Source organism: Stegodyphus dumicola, chromosome 9 (assembly GCF_044657685.1).
Source record: "Stegodyphus dumicola isolate Sdum_Otavi_A_Nest chromosome 9, ASM4465768v1".
NCBI classification, from domain to species: Eukaryota; Metazoa; Arthropoda; class Arachnida; order Araneae; family Eresidae; genus Stegodyphus; species Stegodyphus dumicola.
In genome coordinates, this window is record NC_140776.1 from 84011644 (window position 1) to 84028381 (window position 16738).

Sequence of the window (16738 nt, forward strand, 5' to 3'; positions counted from 1 at the left end):
TAAATTTTTACCAGTCATTCGCATATGCAAAGAAAATATAGGGAAGATTTAGGTCAATTAGCCAACTTCTAATTGCTTTCTTTTGTCCAGTTGCCTCTTTTTAAATCATTTAATACCATAAAGATATTTGATGAAAAAAATAATTGATATGTCCACATCAACATGCACATTTATAATGATGTTATAGAAAAAGTCACATGAGATAAATATTAAAAAATTCAATATTCCTAAACAAATTAACTTTTTGAAATTTTATCTGGTATATAAGATAAAATAAAGAACATATTTAGGTAATTTTGAATTTGCATAATTTTATGAACTTATTTATGAAATTAACAGTTACCTTGTAAAAGGGAACTTTTTAAAAATACCTCAATAAAGCATTTCTTTTGTAGAGGTGAACTTTTAGTACTGATCTAATATATTTATAAGATTTTAAACTGAAAAAGACAACAATAATAGATTACAATACATTGCAAGATTGACTGATAAATGTAAAATTTTTACATATCATAATTATGTGTGTAATTAAAACAGAAGTTACTCGATTAACTTGCATGCCATATTACTTTTTCACAGGAAAGTAATTTTATTGATCTAACATCTGCATAAATCAAACTTTTTTAAGAATGATTACAGTTTCTAAGCTAACTTAAAATTTTCAGATTTAGAAAATGTATGTTTAATGTAGCATTAGTTTTCCATGGAATAGAAAAGGTTTTCAAAATGTTCAGTTGTTAGAGGGAAATAATATAAATGAGATTGTCCTGATACAGTTTCAGCTGGAAATGAAACTGAATTTTCGGATAGTGAAGATTTCATTTAAGAATTCTGATAAAACTGATTAATGTAATTCCTCTGCATTTAAAAATTCTAATAAAACATTAATGTAAATCCTCTGCATTTAAGAATTCTAATAAAACTCATTAATGTAAATCCTCTGCATTTAAGAATTCTAATGAAACTGAATAATGTAAATCCTATGATTCATGTAGGTATGCTTCTGTTATCAGGAGATTCAGAAATGTGTGTTTATATGCATGCATTTTTAAATGTAGGTGCTTGTGTGTGCATGTGTATATTCTTTATGTATGTATGTGTATATGCGCATACATGCATATACACATGCTTACATATCTACAGTGGAACCCCGAGATACGAGTTTAATTCGTTCCAGCATTCAAATGGTATAGCGAATTTCTCGTATCTAGAAACAAGCTTCCCCATTGAAAATAATGGAAATTCAGTTAACCCGTTCCACACCCCAAAAAATATTAATTTTTATATCATCATTATTTTAATATCAAGTCAATTTTTCCTAATAAATAACACTGGTAAATAATATAACAATAGTTTAACTTTGTTACCAACATTTTAACTCATTCTCATTAATCCACACCAACAACAGCTTCTCAACATCTAGGAGTACTTTTATGGTGCTTGGAAGCAACGATAATTCCTTTGGCTACATCAGGTTTCTTAATTTCTTCCTGCTTCTTCAGAATAGTATAGATTTTCGATATTGAAAGGCCGCAAGTCTTCGCCAATTCCGTCACCATGCTTATGTTTATCTACGATTTCTTTCTTGATATCGACGGCCATGGCCTCCTTATTTTTCTTTGCAGCACTATCTGAGGCAACGATTTTCTTGCGAGGCATCTTGAAATAATTATTTTCACGTTAAATGTCAAAACAATTAACTTGCAAGTGCACAAACACGTATATAAAAGAACATTGAGTGATCTAACGAGGGGATTCCCCGAGTTGAGCCGGATAGGGAAATGGCGCTACCCATACCAACAGCCTGGCTCATTGCTCGTTACTCGAATTAATCTCGTATTTTGCTCACACTTTCCTCGTATCTCGAGGTTTCATTGTACATTTCTGAATCCCATCCTAATAACAGAGGAGTACCTTTGCCAGTATTGCAACAGAGCTAGAATGAATTATTGTGTTAAATATGTGGAAATTGCATGCTTAAAGTACTGTTATTTTCTAAAAATATTATGTATGTCTATTTTTTACAAGAAGAAAAAATAGCTAAAAGCTGTTAATTTACTCGGATTTATTAGTCCAAAGGGGCTTTGTCCCTAAAGAACTATTGTTTTTGTTTTGCATTGGTTCACTATAAATATCTGTTTCACTTTTCAAACTGTTCCTACCAAATGTTAGAGTCCCTAGTGTGGGATTAATACTCTCTATCTTAGTGCCCTCTATAACCTGTATAACCTACAAGGATTGCCAGTTTAGGCGAGATATCTAGGTAGTCATCATAATACGTACCTTATTTTTTATTATTTTTAAATTAAATTGAAAGTAATAAACTAGTTTTCAAGAATGGAGTTAAACTAGATTTGCATTCAACTCTGGTTTATTGTATTAATGATGTTTTGCTGTAACAAATATGAATTTTTTGTTTAGGTATAATAATTTAAAATGTTTTTTCTAGAGAATGAAGTACTGCCACTAAGGTAAAGGTGCTAACTTGCAAGGTAATTTTCTATTCTACATTAACTCAATCTTTATGTCCTGTTACAGATATATTGGCAGAAATAATGAAAACCTGACATTCAAAAAGAAAAGTAATAATGTTGAATGTAGTATATTAGATGGTTAACTGCGGTTTGGCAGCTCATTAATAATCTTACACATATTGAGTACGAATAACTTTGACTATTACCGGTATTTTCAATAGTATAAAATTAGGCAAGAAAGCAGTTTTAGCTTAGCACCGATTTTAAATACAACTCTCTTACCAATATCGGTTTGACAAAGGTAAAATATAATTGAATTTAATAAGTTGGAAATACTGTCTGTCTTTCCATGAGTTAAAAAATAATTTCAAATAAAATTTCTTTTTTTCAGTTTTTCATGTTATTTGTTTAATGTTATTGTAATCTGATTTATCATATTTAGTCACATATTCCATCCCTCTTTGCACCATAGTATATAATTCAAAGGACTTATCAATTTCAGCAATATTTTTTTTACCAGTATACATTTTTACCATAACTCTGTTTCTAAATCATATCCTGAAAAATTAAGGAGTAAAGTACACAAAGAAGGAAAATATGCAAGTAAATAATTGGCATTTAGTGTTGTTTATGTGTCTATTATTTGTACTAGATTGTAAAAATTATATAATTCTATTAGCTTTTTTAAATTATTCTTTTTGAAATTCAGGTGCTTCTTTGCACCCAAATGGTTAAAGCCCTAGTGTGACTTTGGTACTTTGATCTAACTTCTATTCCTAATAAATAATCCAGCTGCATACAGTTTACTCAATTTCTGCTATGTGTAAGGTAAACAATATTAGCTTTTTTTAAATATATCTTTTACAATTATTCCATCAGGTAGATTTCTTTCATATTTTGCCTTAATTGAGTCATCCTGCTAATTAAGAATTTATTAAAGTTAATATGTTAAGTTTTTGTGTGTATAATTCATTTTAAGTATGTGCAAGCAAATGCATACATTAACAGTTATGTAGAATTATGTTTTGGGTATCAAATTCAGAAAATTTGGGGCTGTTTTTAGAAGATTTATTAATGATTTATACTATATTAATATTGGTAAAAAAATTCTGTGGCTTTTATATGAGAGTATATATTTTAAAATAGCTGCATGATATGGTAGAGGTAAAAAGCTTCATGTGGATCATAAATTAATATTATGTGGCAATTTTTCATTTATTTAATAAAGAAAATATTCAAGCCACAATTAAAATTTTTTCACTGGATTATTTGCATACAAAGTTTGCAGCAAATATTTCCTGCAACAGAAGTGACAATTTTTATTTTGCCAAGACAGGAAATTTAGTTAGTGAAAGCAGTAACCCTATTTTGAGATGTTAAACAGGAAGGCAAATTTTTGAATTTAAATTGATTTTTGAAGGAAGACTTATTTAGTCTTGCTATCATTCTACGTGGCTCTTAACTTTTTTATGGTATTTATAATTTTATTGTTATTCAGCATTCTGTTTGCTTAGAATGCACATGAATGTAGACTTGAAATATTTTATATTGCAAACTGAGATGCCATTGTTATCATAATTAAAGATTTTTGCTCTGATTTTGGAGGAATTTACTGATAATACTTTTGATTGTGTATTGGTTTCTGGTTTATTGAAATGTGTAAAATAGCCTGTTAATGCATATACGTATGTTAATGACATGTATATGTTTATGAAGTATTCTGTTATTGTTGTGATTAGTTTTCTGCTTACTCTTTATTTAAGAAAAAGTTATCTGTAAGAAAGTGAATATTCTTTACTATATGTAGGAGTAAAATTGAAAAGGCTAATGCAATATAATTAATACAAAATTAAGTTTTTTCTCATGTACTTAAATACAAACGTAGCCATTAAAGACTTTCTCAACCTTGCAGTTCTAAACAAATCTTAAGTATTTTTCACTTGAAATTATAGGCATTGTGTAAGGTATATAATTGAAGCTTACTGTGTGATAGTGTGAAATTAAATTTTTAGTTACTGAAATGTAAATTTTTAAATATGAAATACTCAGTGCATTTTATATGCATCTTTTAATACTTCAACTATATTTAAAAACTGAAAACCTCTGAAGTGTGAAATTGTTACAAATTTTTCTTTTTCTTGTTTAGGAGCTGTTCTCAAAACATTGGGTGACAAAGAATTCACTTTTACAAAAATTGAGCAGGATATTAAAGACAGCAAACTATAGAACAAATATGGCGAAGCTGCATGAAGTCTATGTTGAATTTTATTATTGAAAAAAATATGCTCTTCAGATTTAATGTTAGTTTTTATTGTTTAACAGTAATTGCAGTTTTTGAATACTTGTAAAATAAACCTAATTCTTAAATTAAATTCATGTGAATTTCTTTTGCAAGTATTACAGTTCATAATACTTCAAACAACTTGAAATTTTATACTTGTTAATTTATGTGGGATATGTTCATAATAATTTTATAATTTAAATAACTCATTGTCATCATATGAGCATAATCTAAAATGCACAGCGTTTGACAACAAATTAATAAAAAATTAGCCAACTTCTAATTGCTTTCTTTTGTCCAGTTGCCTCTTTTTAAATCATTTAATACCATAAAGATATTTGATGAAAAAAATAATTGATATGTCCACATCAACATGCACATTTATAATGATGTTATAGAAAAAGTCACATGAGATAAATATTAAAAAATTCAATATTCCTAAACAAATTAACTTTTTGAAATTTTATCTGGTATATAAGATAAAATAAAGAACATATTTAGGTAATTTTGAATTTGCATAATTTTATGAACTTATTTATGAAATTAACAGTTACCTTGTAAAAGGGAACTTTTTAAAAATACCTCAATAAAGCATTTCTTTTGTAGAGGTGAACTTTTAGTACTGATCTAATATATTTATAAGATTTTAAACTGAAAAAGACAACAATAATAGATTACAATACATTGCAAGATTGACTGATAAATGTAAAATTTTTACATATCATAATTATGTGTGTAATTAAAACAGAAGTTACTCGATTAACTTGCATGCAAATTAATATTTTCTTTAACATGTTTGGGATAAACAGAATTTTAATAAATAAATATGTATAGATTTGTGTATTATCTGAAGATATGAATGAAATATTTGTGACATTAAACATTAATCTTCAAGGAAAATAACAAAGTCAACTTGGTAAACTATTGGAAAAGGTAAGTTTTATACAATTTCCTGGTCTTTTTTAACAATTTTAAAATTTAGCACACTTATTCAAATAATCTAAACGTATGATGTTTTCTTTTGTGCTACATTCGTTTACTGAATTTGTTAATTAACTATATTGTACTTTAGATAGAAATTAACGTAGATATTCCTTGTATTTTACGGTATAAAAACTTATATATTTGATAATAATTGACCTAAATCTCCCTATGTTTTCTTTGCATATACGAATGACTTTGGTAAAAATTTAGTCCGATGTCTTCTCCTCTTTACTGTGTAAAGTGCACATTTTTGGTAAAAAATTTGCATAAATCTCCAATTACGTATTTACTGTATTTTTCGTAAAGTGTGCTTATTTTAATCTCTTATTTTTTATATAAATCTATGCAAAAATGCTCTGCATATTATGATTAAAAGATAAAATTAATTTAATATCAAATTTTTACATATCCACCTTTTAGGTATGTACAGCAATATGGAATATATATAACTGGAAAATTTAAATGCAAAAAAATTAATTTCTATTCAAAAATTACATAACACTAAAAGGCTGAAAATCACTTTTAATATTTCATTTAAAAGTGACTACAATATATGCAATAAATTTTGTAAACCTGAGTTCTATGTTTTAAATCAATTAATGCTATCGTTCATTTACATGGCATAAGAAAATGTCCTTCGGAAAAGCAAATAATTTATTTAAAGTGTTATTTAGTAAACAACTGTTTGCTACAGTTGTTTACTAAATTTAAATTTATGAAATGTATTTAGTAAACAAAAATGCAAATGAACGATAGCATTAATTGATTTAAAACACAGAATTGATGTTTACAAAATTTATTGCATATTTTGTAGTCACTTTGAAATGAAATATTAAAAGTAATTTTCAGCCTTTAAGTGTTACATAATTTTTTAATAGAATTTTTTTTTTTTTTTTTCATTTACTAGTGCATTTAAATTTTCCAGTTATATATATTCCATATTGCTGTACATAACTAAAAGGCAGATATGTAAGAATTTGATATAAAAATTATTTTACCTTTTAATCATAGCATACAGAAAGTTTTTGCATAGATTTATATAAAAAATATGAGATTAAAATAAGTACATTTTATGAAAAATGCAGTGAAAAGGTAATTGGAGATTTATGCAAATTTTTTACCAAAAAATGTGCATTTATACACAGTAAAGTGGAGAATACATCGGATTAAATTTTTACCAGTCATTCGCATATGCAAAGAAAATATAGGGAAGATTTAGGTCAATTAGCCAACTTCTAATTGCTTTCTTTTGTCCAGTTGCCTCTTTTTAAATCATTTAATACCATAAAGATATTTGATGAAAAAAATAATTGATATGTCCACATCAACATGCACATTTATAATGATGTTATAGAAAAAGTCACATGAGATAAATATTAAAAAATTCAATATTCCTAAACAAATTAACTTTTTGAAATTTTATCTGGTATATAAGATAAAATAAAGAACATATTTAGGTAATTTTGAATTTGCATAATTTTATGAACTTATTTATGAAATTAACAGTTACCTTGTAAAAGGGAACTTTTTAAAAATACCTCAATAAAGCATTTCTTTTGTAGAGGTGAACTTTTAGTACTGATCTAATATATTTATAAGATTTTAAACTGAAAAAGACAACAATAATAGATTACAATACATTGCAAGATTGACTGATAAATGTAAAATTTTTACATATCATAATTATGTGTGTAATTAAAACAGAAGTTACTCGATTAACTTGCATGCCATATTACTTTTTCACAGGAAAGTAATTTTATTGATCTAACATCTGCATAAATCAAACTTTTTTAAGAATGATTACAGTTTCTAAGCTAACTTAAAATTTTCAGATTTAGAAAATGTATGTTTAATGTAGCATTAGTTTTCCATGGAATAGAAAAGGTTTTCAAAATGTTCAGTTGTTAGAGGGAAATAATATAAATGAGATTGTCCTGATACAGTTTCAGCTGGAAATGAAACTGAATTTTCGGATAGTGAAGATTTCATTTAAGAATTCTGATAAAACTGATTAATGTAATTCCTCTGCATTTAAAAATTCTAATAAAACATTAATGTAAATCCTCTGCATTTAAGAATTCTAATAAAACTCATTAATGTAAATCCTCTGCATTTAAGAATTCTAATGAAACTGAATAATGTAAATCCTATGATTCATGTAGGTATGCTTCTGTTATCAGGAGATTCAGAAATGTGTGTTTATATGCATGCATTTTTAAATGTAGGTGCTTGTGTGTGCATGTGTATATTCTTTATGTATGTATGTGTATATGCGCATACATGCATATACACATGCTTACATATCTACAGTGGAACCCCGAGATACGAGTTTAATTCGTTCCAGCATTCAAATGGTATAGCGAATTTCTCGTATCTAGAAACAAGCTTCCCCATTGAAAATAATGGAAATTCAGTTAACCCGTTCCACACCCCAAAAAATATTAATTTTTATATCATCATTATTTTAATATCAAGTCAATTTTTCCTAATAAATAACACTGGTAAATAATATAACAATAGTTTAACTTTGTTACCAACATTTTAACTCATTCTCATTAATCCACACCAACAACAGCTTCTCAACATCTAGGAGTACTTTTATGGTGCTTGGAAGCAACGATAATTCCTTTGGCTACATCAGGTTTCTTAATTTCTTCCTGCTTCTTCAGAATAGTATAGATTTTCGATATTGAAAGGCCGCAAGTCTTCGCCAATTCCGTCACCATGCTTATGTTTATCTACGATTTCTTTCTTGATATCGACGGCCATGGCCTCCTTATTTTTCTTTGCAGCACTATCTGAGGCAACGATTTTCTTGCGAGGCATCTTGAAATAATTATTTTCACGTTAAATGTCAAAACAATTAACTTGCAAGTGCACAAACACGTATATAAAAGAACATTGAGTGATCTAACGAGGGGATTCCCCGAGTTGAGCCGGATAGGGAAATGGCGCTACCCATACCAACAGCCTGGCTCATTGCTCGTTACTCGAATTAATCTCGTATTTTGCTCACACTTTCCTCGTATCTCGAGGTTTCATTGTACATTTCTGAATCCCATCCTAATAACAGAGGAGTACCTTTGCCAGTATTGCAACAGAGCTAGAATGAATTATTGTGTTAAATATGTGGAAATTGCATGCTTAAAGTACTGTTATTTTCTAAAAATATTATGTATGTCTATTTTTTACAAGAAGAAAAAATAGCTAAAAGCTGTTAATTTACTCGGATTTATTAGTCCAAAGGGGCTTTGTCCCTAAAGAACTATTGTTTTTGTTTTGCATTGGTTCACTATAAATATCTGTTTCACTTTTCAAACTGTTCCTACCAAATGTTAGAGTCCCTAGTGTGGGATTAATACTCTCTATCTTAGTGCCCTCTATAACCTGTATAACCTACAAGGATTGCCAGTTTAGGCGAGATATCTAGGTAGTCATCATAATACGTACCTTATTTTTTATTATTTTTAAATTAAATTGAAAGTAATAAACTAGTTTTCAAGAATGGAGTTAAACTAGATTTGCATTCAACTCTGGTTTATTGTATTAATGATGTTTTGCTGTAACAAATATGAATTTTTTGTTTAGGTATAATAATTTAAAATGTTTTTTCTAGAGAATGAAGTACTGCCACTAAGGTAAAGGTGCTAACTTGCAAGGTAATTTTCTATTCTACATTAACTCAATCTTTATGTCCTGTTACAGATATATTGGCAGAAATAATGAAAACCTGACATTCAAAAAGAAAAGTAATAATGTTGAATGTAGTATATTAGATGGTTAACTGCGGTTTGGCAGCTCATTAATAATCTTACACATATTGAGTACGAATAACTTTGACTATTACCGGTATTTTCAATAGTATAAAATTAGGCAAGAAAGCAGTTTTAGCTTAGCACCGATTTTAAATACAACTCTCTTACCAATATCGGTTTGACAAAGGTAAAATATAATTGAATTTAATAAGTTGGAAATACTGTCTGTCTTTCCATGAGTTAAAAAATAATTTCAAATAAAATTTCTTTTTTTCAGTTTTTCATGTTATTTGTTTAATGTTATTGTAATCTGATTTATCATATTTAGTCACATATTCCATCCCTCTTTGCACCATAGTATATAATTCAAAGGACTTATCAATTTCAGCAATATTTTTTTTACCAGTATACATTTTTACCATAACTCTGTTTCTAAATCATATCCTGAAAAATTAAGGAGTAAAATACACAAAGAAGGAAAATATGCAAGTAAATAATTGGCATTTAGTGTTGTTTATGTGTCTATTATTTGTACTAGATTGTAAAAATTATATAATTCTATTAGCTTTTTTAAATTATTCTTTTTGAAATTCAGGTGCTTCTTTGCACCCAAATGGTTAAAGCCCTAGTGTGACTTTGGTACTTTGATCTAACTTCTATTCCTAATAAATAATCCAGCTGCATACAGTTTACTCAATTTCTGCTATGTGTAAGGTAAACAATATTAGCTTTTTTTAAATATATCTTTTACAATTATTCCATCAGGTAGATTTCTTTCATATTTTGCCTTAATTGAGTCATCCTGCTAATTAAGAATTTATTAAAGTTAATATGTTAAGTTTTTGTGTGTATAATTCATTTTAAGTATGTGCAAGCAAATGCATACATTAACAGTTATGTAGAATTATGTTTTGGGTATCAAATTCAGAAAATTTGGGGCTGTTTTTAGAAGATTTATTAATGATTTATACTATATTAATATTGGTAAAAAAATTCTGTGGCTTTTATATGAGAGTATATATTTTAAAATAGCTGCATGATATGGTAGAGGTAAAAAGCTTCATGTGGATCATAAATTAATATTATGTGGCAATTTTTCATTTATTTAATAAAGAAAATATTCAAGCCACAATTAAAATTTTTTCACTGGATTATTTGCATACAAAGTTTGCAGCAAATATTTCCTGCAACAGAAGTGACAATTTTTATTTTGCCAAGACAGGAAATTTAGTTAGTGAAAGCAGTAACCCTATTTTGAGATGTTAAACAGGAAGGCAAATTTTTGAATTTAAATTGATTTTTGAAGGAAGACTTATTTAGTCTTGCTATCATTCTACGTGGCTCTTAACTTTTTTATGGTATTTATAATTTTATTGTTATTCAGCATTCTGTTTGCTTAGAATGCACATGAATGTAGACTTGAAATATTTTATATTGCAAACTGAGATGCCATTGTTATCATAATTAAAGATTTTTGCTCTGATTTTGGAGGAATTTACTGATAATACTTTTGATTGTGTATTGGTTTCTGGTTTATTGAAATGTGTAAAATAGCCTGTTAATGCATATACGTATGTTAATGACATGTATATGTTTATGAAGTATTCTGTTATTGTTGTGATTAGTTTTCTGCTTACTCTTTATTTAAGAAAAAGTTATCTGTAAGAAAGTGAATATTCTTTACTATATGTAGGAGTAAAATTGAAAAGGCTAATGCAATATAATTAATACAAAATTAAGTTTTTTCTCATGTACTTAAATACAAACGTAGCCATTAAAGACTTTCTCAACCTTGCAGTTCTAAACAAATCTTAAGTATTTTTCACTTGAAATTATAGGCATTGTGTAAGGTATATAATTGAAGCTTACTGTGTGATAGTGTGAAATTAAATTTTTAGTTACTGAAATGTAAATTTTTAAATATGAAATACTCAGTGCATTTTATATGCATCTTTTAATACTTCAACTATATTTAAAAACTGAAAACCTCTGAAGTGTGAAATTGTTACAAATTTTTCTTTTTCTTGTTTAGGAGCTGTTCTCAAAACATTGGGTGACAAAGAATTCACTTTTACAAAAATTGAGCAGGATATTAAAGACAGCAAACTATAGAACAAATATGGCGAAGCTGCATGAAGTCTATGTTGAATTTTATTATTGAAAAAAATATGCTCTTCAGATTTAATGTTAGTTTTTATTGTTTAACAGTAATTGCAGTTTTTGAATACTTGTAAAATAAACCTAATTCTTAAATTAAATTCATGTGAATTTCTTTTGCAAGTATTACAGTTCATAATACTTCAAACAACTTGAAATTTTATACTTGTTAATTTATGTGGGATATGTTCATAATAATTTTATAATTTAAATAACTCATTGTCATCATATGAGCATAATCTAAAATGCACAGCGTTTGACAACAAATTAATAAAAAATTAGCCAACTTCTAATTGCTTTCTTTTGTCCAGTTGCCTCTTTTTAAATCATTTAATACCATAAAGATATTTGATGAAAAAAATAATTGATATGTCCACATCAACATGCACATTTATAATGATGTTATAGAAAAAGTCACATGAGATAAATATTAAAAAATTCAATATTCCTAAACAAATTAACTTTTTGAAATTTTATCTGGTATATAAGATAAAATAAAGAACATATTTAGGTAATTTTGAATTTGCATAATTTTATGAACTTATTTATGAAATTAACAGTTACCTTGTAAAAGGGAACTTTTTAAAAATACCTCAATAAAGCATTTCTTTTGTAGAGGTGAACTTTTAGTACTGATCTAATATATTTATAAGATTTTAAACTGAAAAAGACAACAATAATAGATTACAATACATTGCAAGATTGACTGATAAATGTAAAATTTTTACATATCATAATTATGTGTGTAATTAAAACAGAAGTTACTCGATTAACTTGCATGCAAATTAATATTTTCTTTAACATGTTTGGGATAAACAGAATTTTAATAAATAAATATGTATAGATTTGTGTATTATCTGAAGATATGAATGAAATATTTGTGACATTAAACATTCATCTTCAAGGAAAATAACAAAGTCAACTTGGTAAACTATTGGAAAAGGTAAGTTTTATACAATTTCCTGGTCTTTTTTAACAATTTTAAAATTTAGCACACTTATTCAAATAATCTAAACGTATGATGTTTTCTTTTGTGCTACATTCGTTTACTGAATTTGTTAATTAACTATATTGTACTTTAGATAGAAATTAACGTAGATATTCCTTGTATTTTACGGTATAAAAACTTATATATTTGATAATAATTGACCTAAATCTCCCTATGTTTTCTTTGCATATACGAATGACTTTGGTAAAAATTTAGTCCGATGTCTTCTCCTCTTTACTGTGTAAAGTGCACATTTTTGGTAAAAAATTTGCATAAATCTCCAATTACGTATTTACTGTATTTTTCGTAAAGTGTGCTTATTTTAATCTCTTATTTTTTATATAAATCTATGCAAAAATGCTCTGCATATTATGATTAAAAGATAAAATTAATTTAATATCAAATTTTTACATATCCACCTTTTAGGTATGTACAGCAATATGGAATATATATAACTGGAAAATTTAAATGCAAAAAAATTAATTTCTATTCAAAAATTACATAACACTAAAAGGCTGAAAATCACTTTTAATATTTCATTTAAAAGTGACTACAATATATGCAATAAATTTTGTAAACCTGAGTTCTATGTTTTAAATCAATTAATGCTATCGTTCATTTACATGGCATAAGAAAATGTCCTTCGGAAAAGCAAATAATTTATTTAAAGTGTTATTTAGTAAACAACTGTTTGCTACAGTTGTTTACTAAATTTAAATTTATGAAATGAATTTAGTAAACAAAAATGCAAATGAACGATAGCATTAATTGATTTAAAACACAGAATTGATGTTTACAAAATTTATTGCATATTTTGTAGTCACTTTGAAATGAAATATTAAAAGTAATTTTCAGCCTTTAAGTGTTACATAATTTTTTAATAGAATTTTTTTTTTTTTTTCATTTACTAGTGCATTTAAATTTTCCAGTTATATATATTCCATATTGCTGTACATAACTAAAAGGCAGATATGTAAGAATTTGATATAAAAATTATTTTACCTTTTAATCATAGCATACAGAAAGTTTTTGCATAGATTTATATAAAAAATATGAGATTAAAATAAGTACATTTTATGAAAAATGCAGTGAAAAGGTAATTGGAGATTTATGCAAATTTTTTACCAAAAAATGTGCATTTATACACAGTAAAGTGGAGAATACATCGGATTAAATTTTTACCAGTCATTCGCATATGCAAAGAAAATATAGGGAAGATTTAGGTCAATTACTATCAAATATATACGTTTTTGTACCGTAAATTACGCAAATATGTACGTTAATTTCTGTCAAATATATACGTTTTTGTACCGTAAAATACGGGGAATATCTATCTTAATTTTTACATAATATGTACGTTTATATACAGTAAAAAATCGGAGAAATTTACGTAAATTTTTACTAAATATATACGCATACGTGAAGCAAAAAATTGAGATTTACGTATATGCGATAAATATACGTAAATTTTTACTAAAAATATACGTAAATCCCTGAAATTTACGTATATTATACGTAAAAGTAGCGAATGAACAGTAGTCTCTCGCGTAAATATACCTAAATTTTACGTAAAAGTTACGTATAGTATAACGTAAAAATATACGTAAATATTAATAATTGCCACTGGACACTTTTTATGATATTTTTACGTTCAACTTGAACGTTTTTTATACGAAAGGCCATTCGTAAATTGCACGTATTTTTCTCGTGCAATTTACGAACGCATGCTGCCTGGGTTCTTGGATGCGACATGAACAAACATGATATTTTTGGTTTTACCCCTTTACATTATGCCTGTCAATTACGATGCAAACTCATCGTGGATATGTTGTTGCTTGCTGGTGCGAATGTTCGGTGTTGCGATCCCAAAACCGTTTTAGAACGCTGGCGAAAAAATGGAAAATTGGAAGAGGAAAATATGCGGTTACTCAATTATGCTGTTGAACCACGTATTCTTAGCCTGGAAAATTTATGTTACATAACTATTAGAAAACATATGAGGCATGTCAAAAGGAATGCTCATCATCTCGGATTACCTGACTTAATGGTAAGACGTCTCACCCTCGAAGAATGGTAATAATATTCTTTAAAATAAGATCCCTTAGCCACCCCGCATTTCCCACTTGAAGAACCCATCCTATCTATTCTTTTTTTAAATGTCTAGGGATGTCATCCGACGCATTCTCTCCACCAAAAAAAACGAGTTCCTCCCACCTACCTCAAAAAGAAGAAGAGGAAATTTGCCATGAGTCTTTTCGAGAACCCTCCCCCCTCTCTCTTCCTATATATAAAAGAAGCCGAGAGAAAAGTTGTCTTTTCTTCTTTTCCATCTCATCCTCAGGAGAGAGAGAGAGAAAACCAAATGCCATGGAGTGGTTACGGCGAGAGTCTTTTTCCCTCGCGATTCGTTTCCGGTTCGCCAAGACGATCCCCCTCACGTTTTACTTGGGGTTGGGCACGCTCTATTTTCGAGGATCGGAACTCGTGACTTGCCTTTCCCAGCAAGGGACTTGGATGAGTCCGAAAGGTCAACGGACCCTTCAGCAATGGATCTCTCGAGCCCCTTTTCGCCCTTACCGATCCTTAACGACGGATCTCTGGATCGATACGTCGGACCGCCCCAGACGGATTCTCCGCCATACCCCTTTTATCACCTTCGATTCCCTGGAAAGACTGCTCAACGATTTGGGTCCAGACGCTCTCCTCTTTTCAACCTGGCTTCAGAGTGTGATGAGAGAACCTCTTCAAATCCAAGAAGATCCTCAGACCGGGGAAACTTATTTTAGTCCCGTGGAGAACAAGGTGATGGACTTTCAGTTTCAAAATTTATCGGAACTGTTTCAATGTGCTTTATGTTTTTATTCTTCTTAAAGAGTTGGGGGGAGGGGAACTAAAAATTGTAGAATAATCATAAAAAATAATTTTGTTTTCTTTAAAAAAATATTGAGATAGTCCAATCTTGGGGAGGAGGTGGATAATTCAAAACTATTATCTAAAACAGATGTGACGGTCAGTCCATTTCGATCCACGGAGGAGGATATGCGTGAGATTCTCTGATCCATAGAGGGTTTCAGAAAAAAAAACTGCAAAAGTTTCCCCCTACCTCCAAAGAATGGGTATCCAGGTTGAATGCACAGTACAGACTGATGGGAAGCCGAAACTCGAGTTCCTTAAATAGAAAAAAATAAGAGCTCCTTCTAGAAACAATTTATATGTCTTGTTTGGATGAGTGAGTCGACTGGGAAAAATTTCTCAGCGCTCTGGAAAAAAATTTTAAGTTATAAAAAAAAAAAAAAAAAAAAACTTTTGGTTAATTTTTATCATGTCTTATAGACATGATATAAATTAACTCTCTCTTCTTTTTGTCTGGGAATGATGTCTCACCGTTTCGAAAAATAGAACATATCCCATTCTTGAAATTCTATTACTCGTATTTTAGAAAGGATGATGAGTGATGGTCTATTTTTCGAAACGGTGAGACATCATTCCCAGACAAAAAGAAGAGAGAGTTAATTTTTATCATGTCTTAAGACATGATAAAAATTAACCAAAAGTTTTTTTTTTTTTTTTTTTTTTTTTCAAATTCAGAAATTTTTCTCTGAGCTTTGCCAATTTTTTCCCAGCCAGCTCCATCAACATCTCTCAAAATCTTTTCTCACTTATCTATTTAAACCACTCGAATTTTGCTTCCAATGAGTCCACGCATCTTGGCCTTTCTTCCACTCTGCTCTGAGAAAGCTAAGGTAGATTGTTTTGGGTGGACCGTCCTGTTGACGCTTGCGATTCATATAGAGAGCTATATATAGATAAGGTCCCTCCTAACTCCCTCTATTATGACTATAAGTCTTTTCTTTTTTTTTCCAAGAAATATACAGAGAATGATCCACAGTTTTTTTCCGTTAATGAAAAAAAAAAAATGCTTCCACCTTCCGACTTCTTTTTAGTACCTCTTTAGGTGTCTCCTCCTTCTGGATCTTTTCCTTCTCCTCTCTTCCTCGCGAGCAGGGAATTGGAAATGCTGTTCAGGATGCAACGCTCGTAAAGGCTCCATTTTCTTCTTGGAGAGGGCGTCTACGGGAAACACCGTCTTGTCATGAAA

The 16738-nt window shown here is 28.7% G+C and overlaps 2 long non-coding RNA genes across 4 annotated transcripts; both read left to right on the top strand.

Moving 5' to 3' along the window:
- Window positions 1–506: 506 nt before the first annotated feature.
- On the top strand, window positions 507–4860 carry LOC146995398 (uncharacterized). Of its 2 annotated transcripts, none has more exons than XR_015043020.1 (2): window positions 507–3302; window positions 4621–4860. It is a non-coding gene; the product is annotated as an uncharacterized LOC146995398 (long non-coding RNA). The 2 variants fall into 2 exon arrangements; XR_015043019.1 differs by having other exon boundaries at window positions 507–2492.
- A 2552-nt stretch (window positions 4861–7412) lies between these two features.
- LOC146995399 (uncharacterized) lies at window positions 7413–11766 on the top strand. 2 transcript variants are annotated; one of them, XR_015043022.1, is made up of 2 exons: window positions 7413–10208; window positions 11527–11766. It is a non-coding gene; the product is annotated as an uncharacterized LOC146995399 (long non-coding RNA). The 2 variants fall into 2 exon arrangements; XR_015043021.1 differs by having other exon boundaries at window positions 7413–9398.
- Window positions 11767–16738: the final 4972 nt, after the last annotated feature.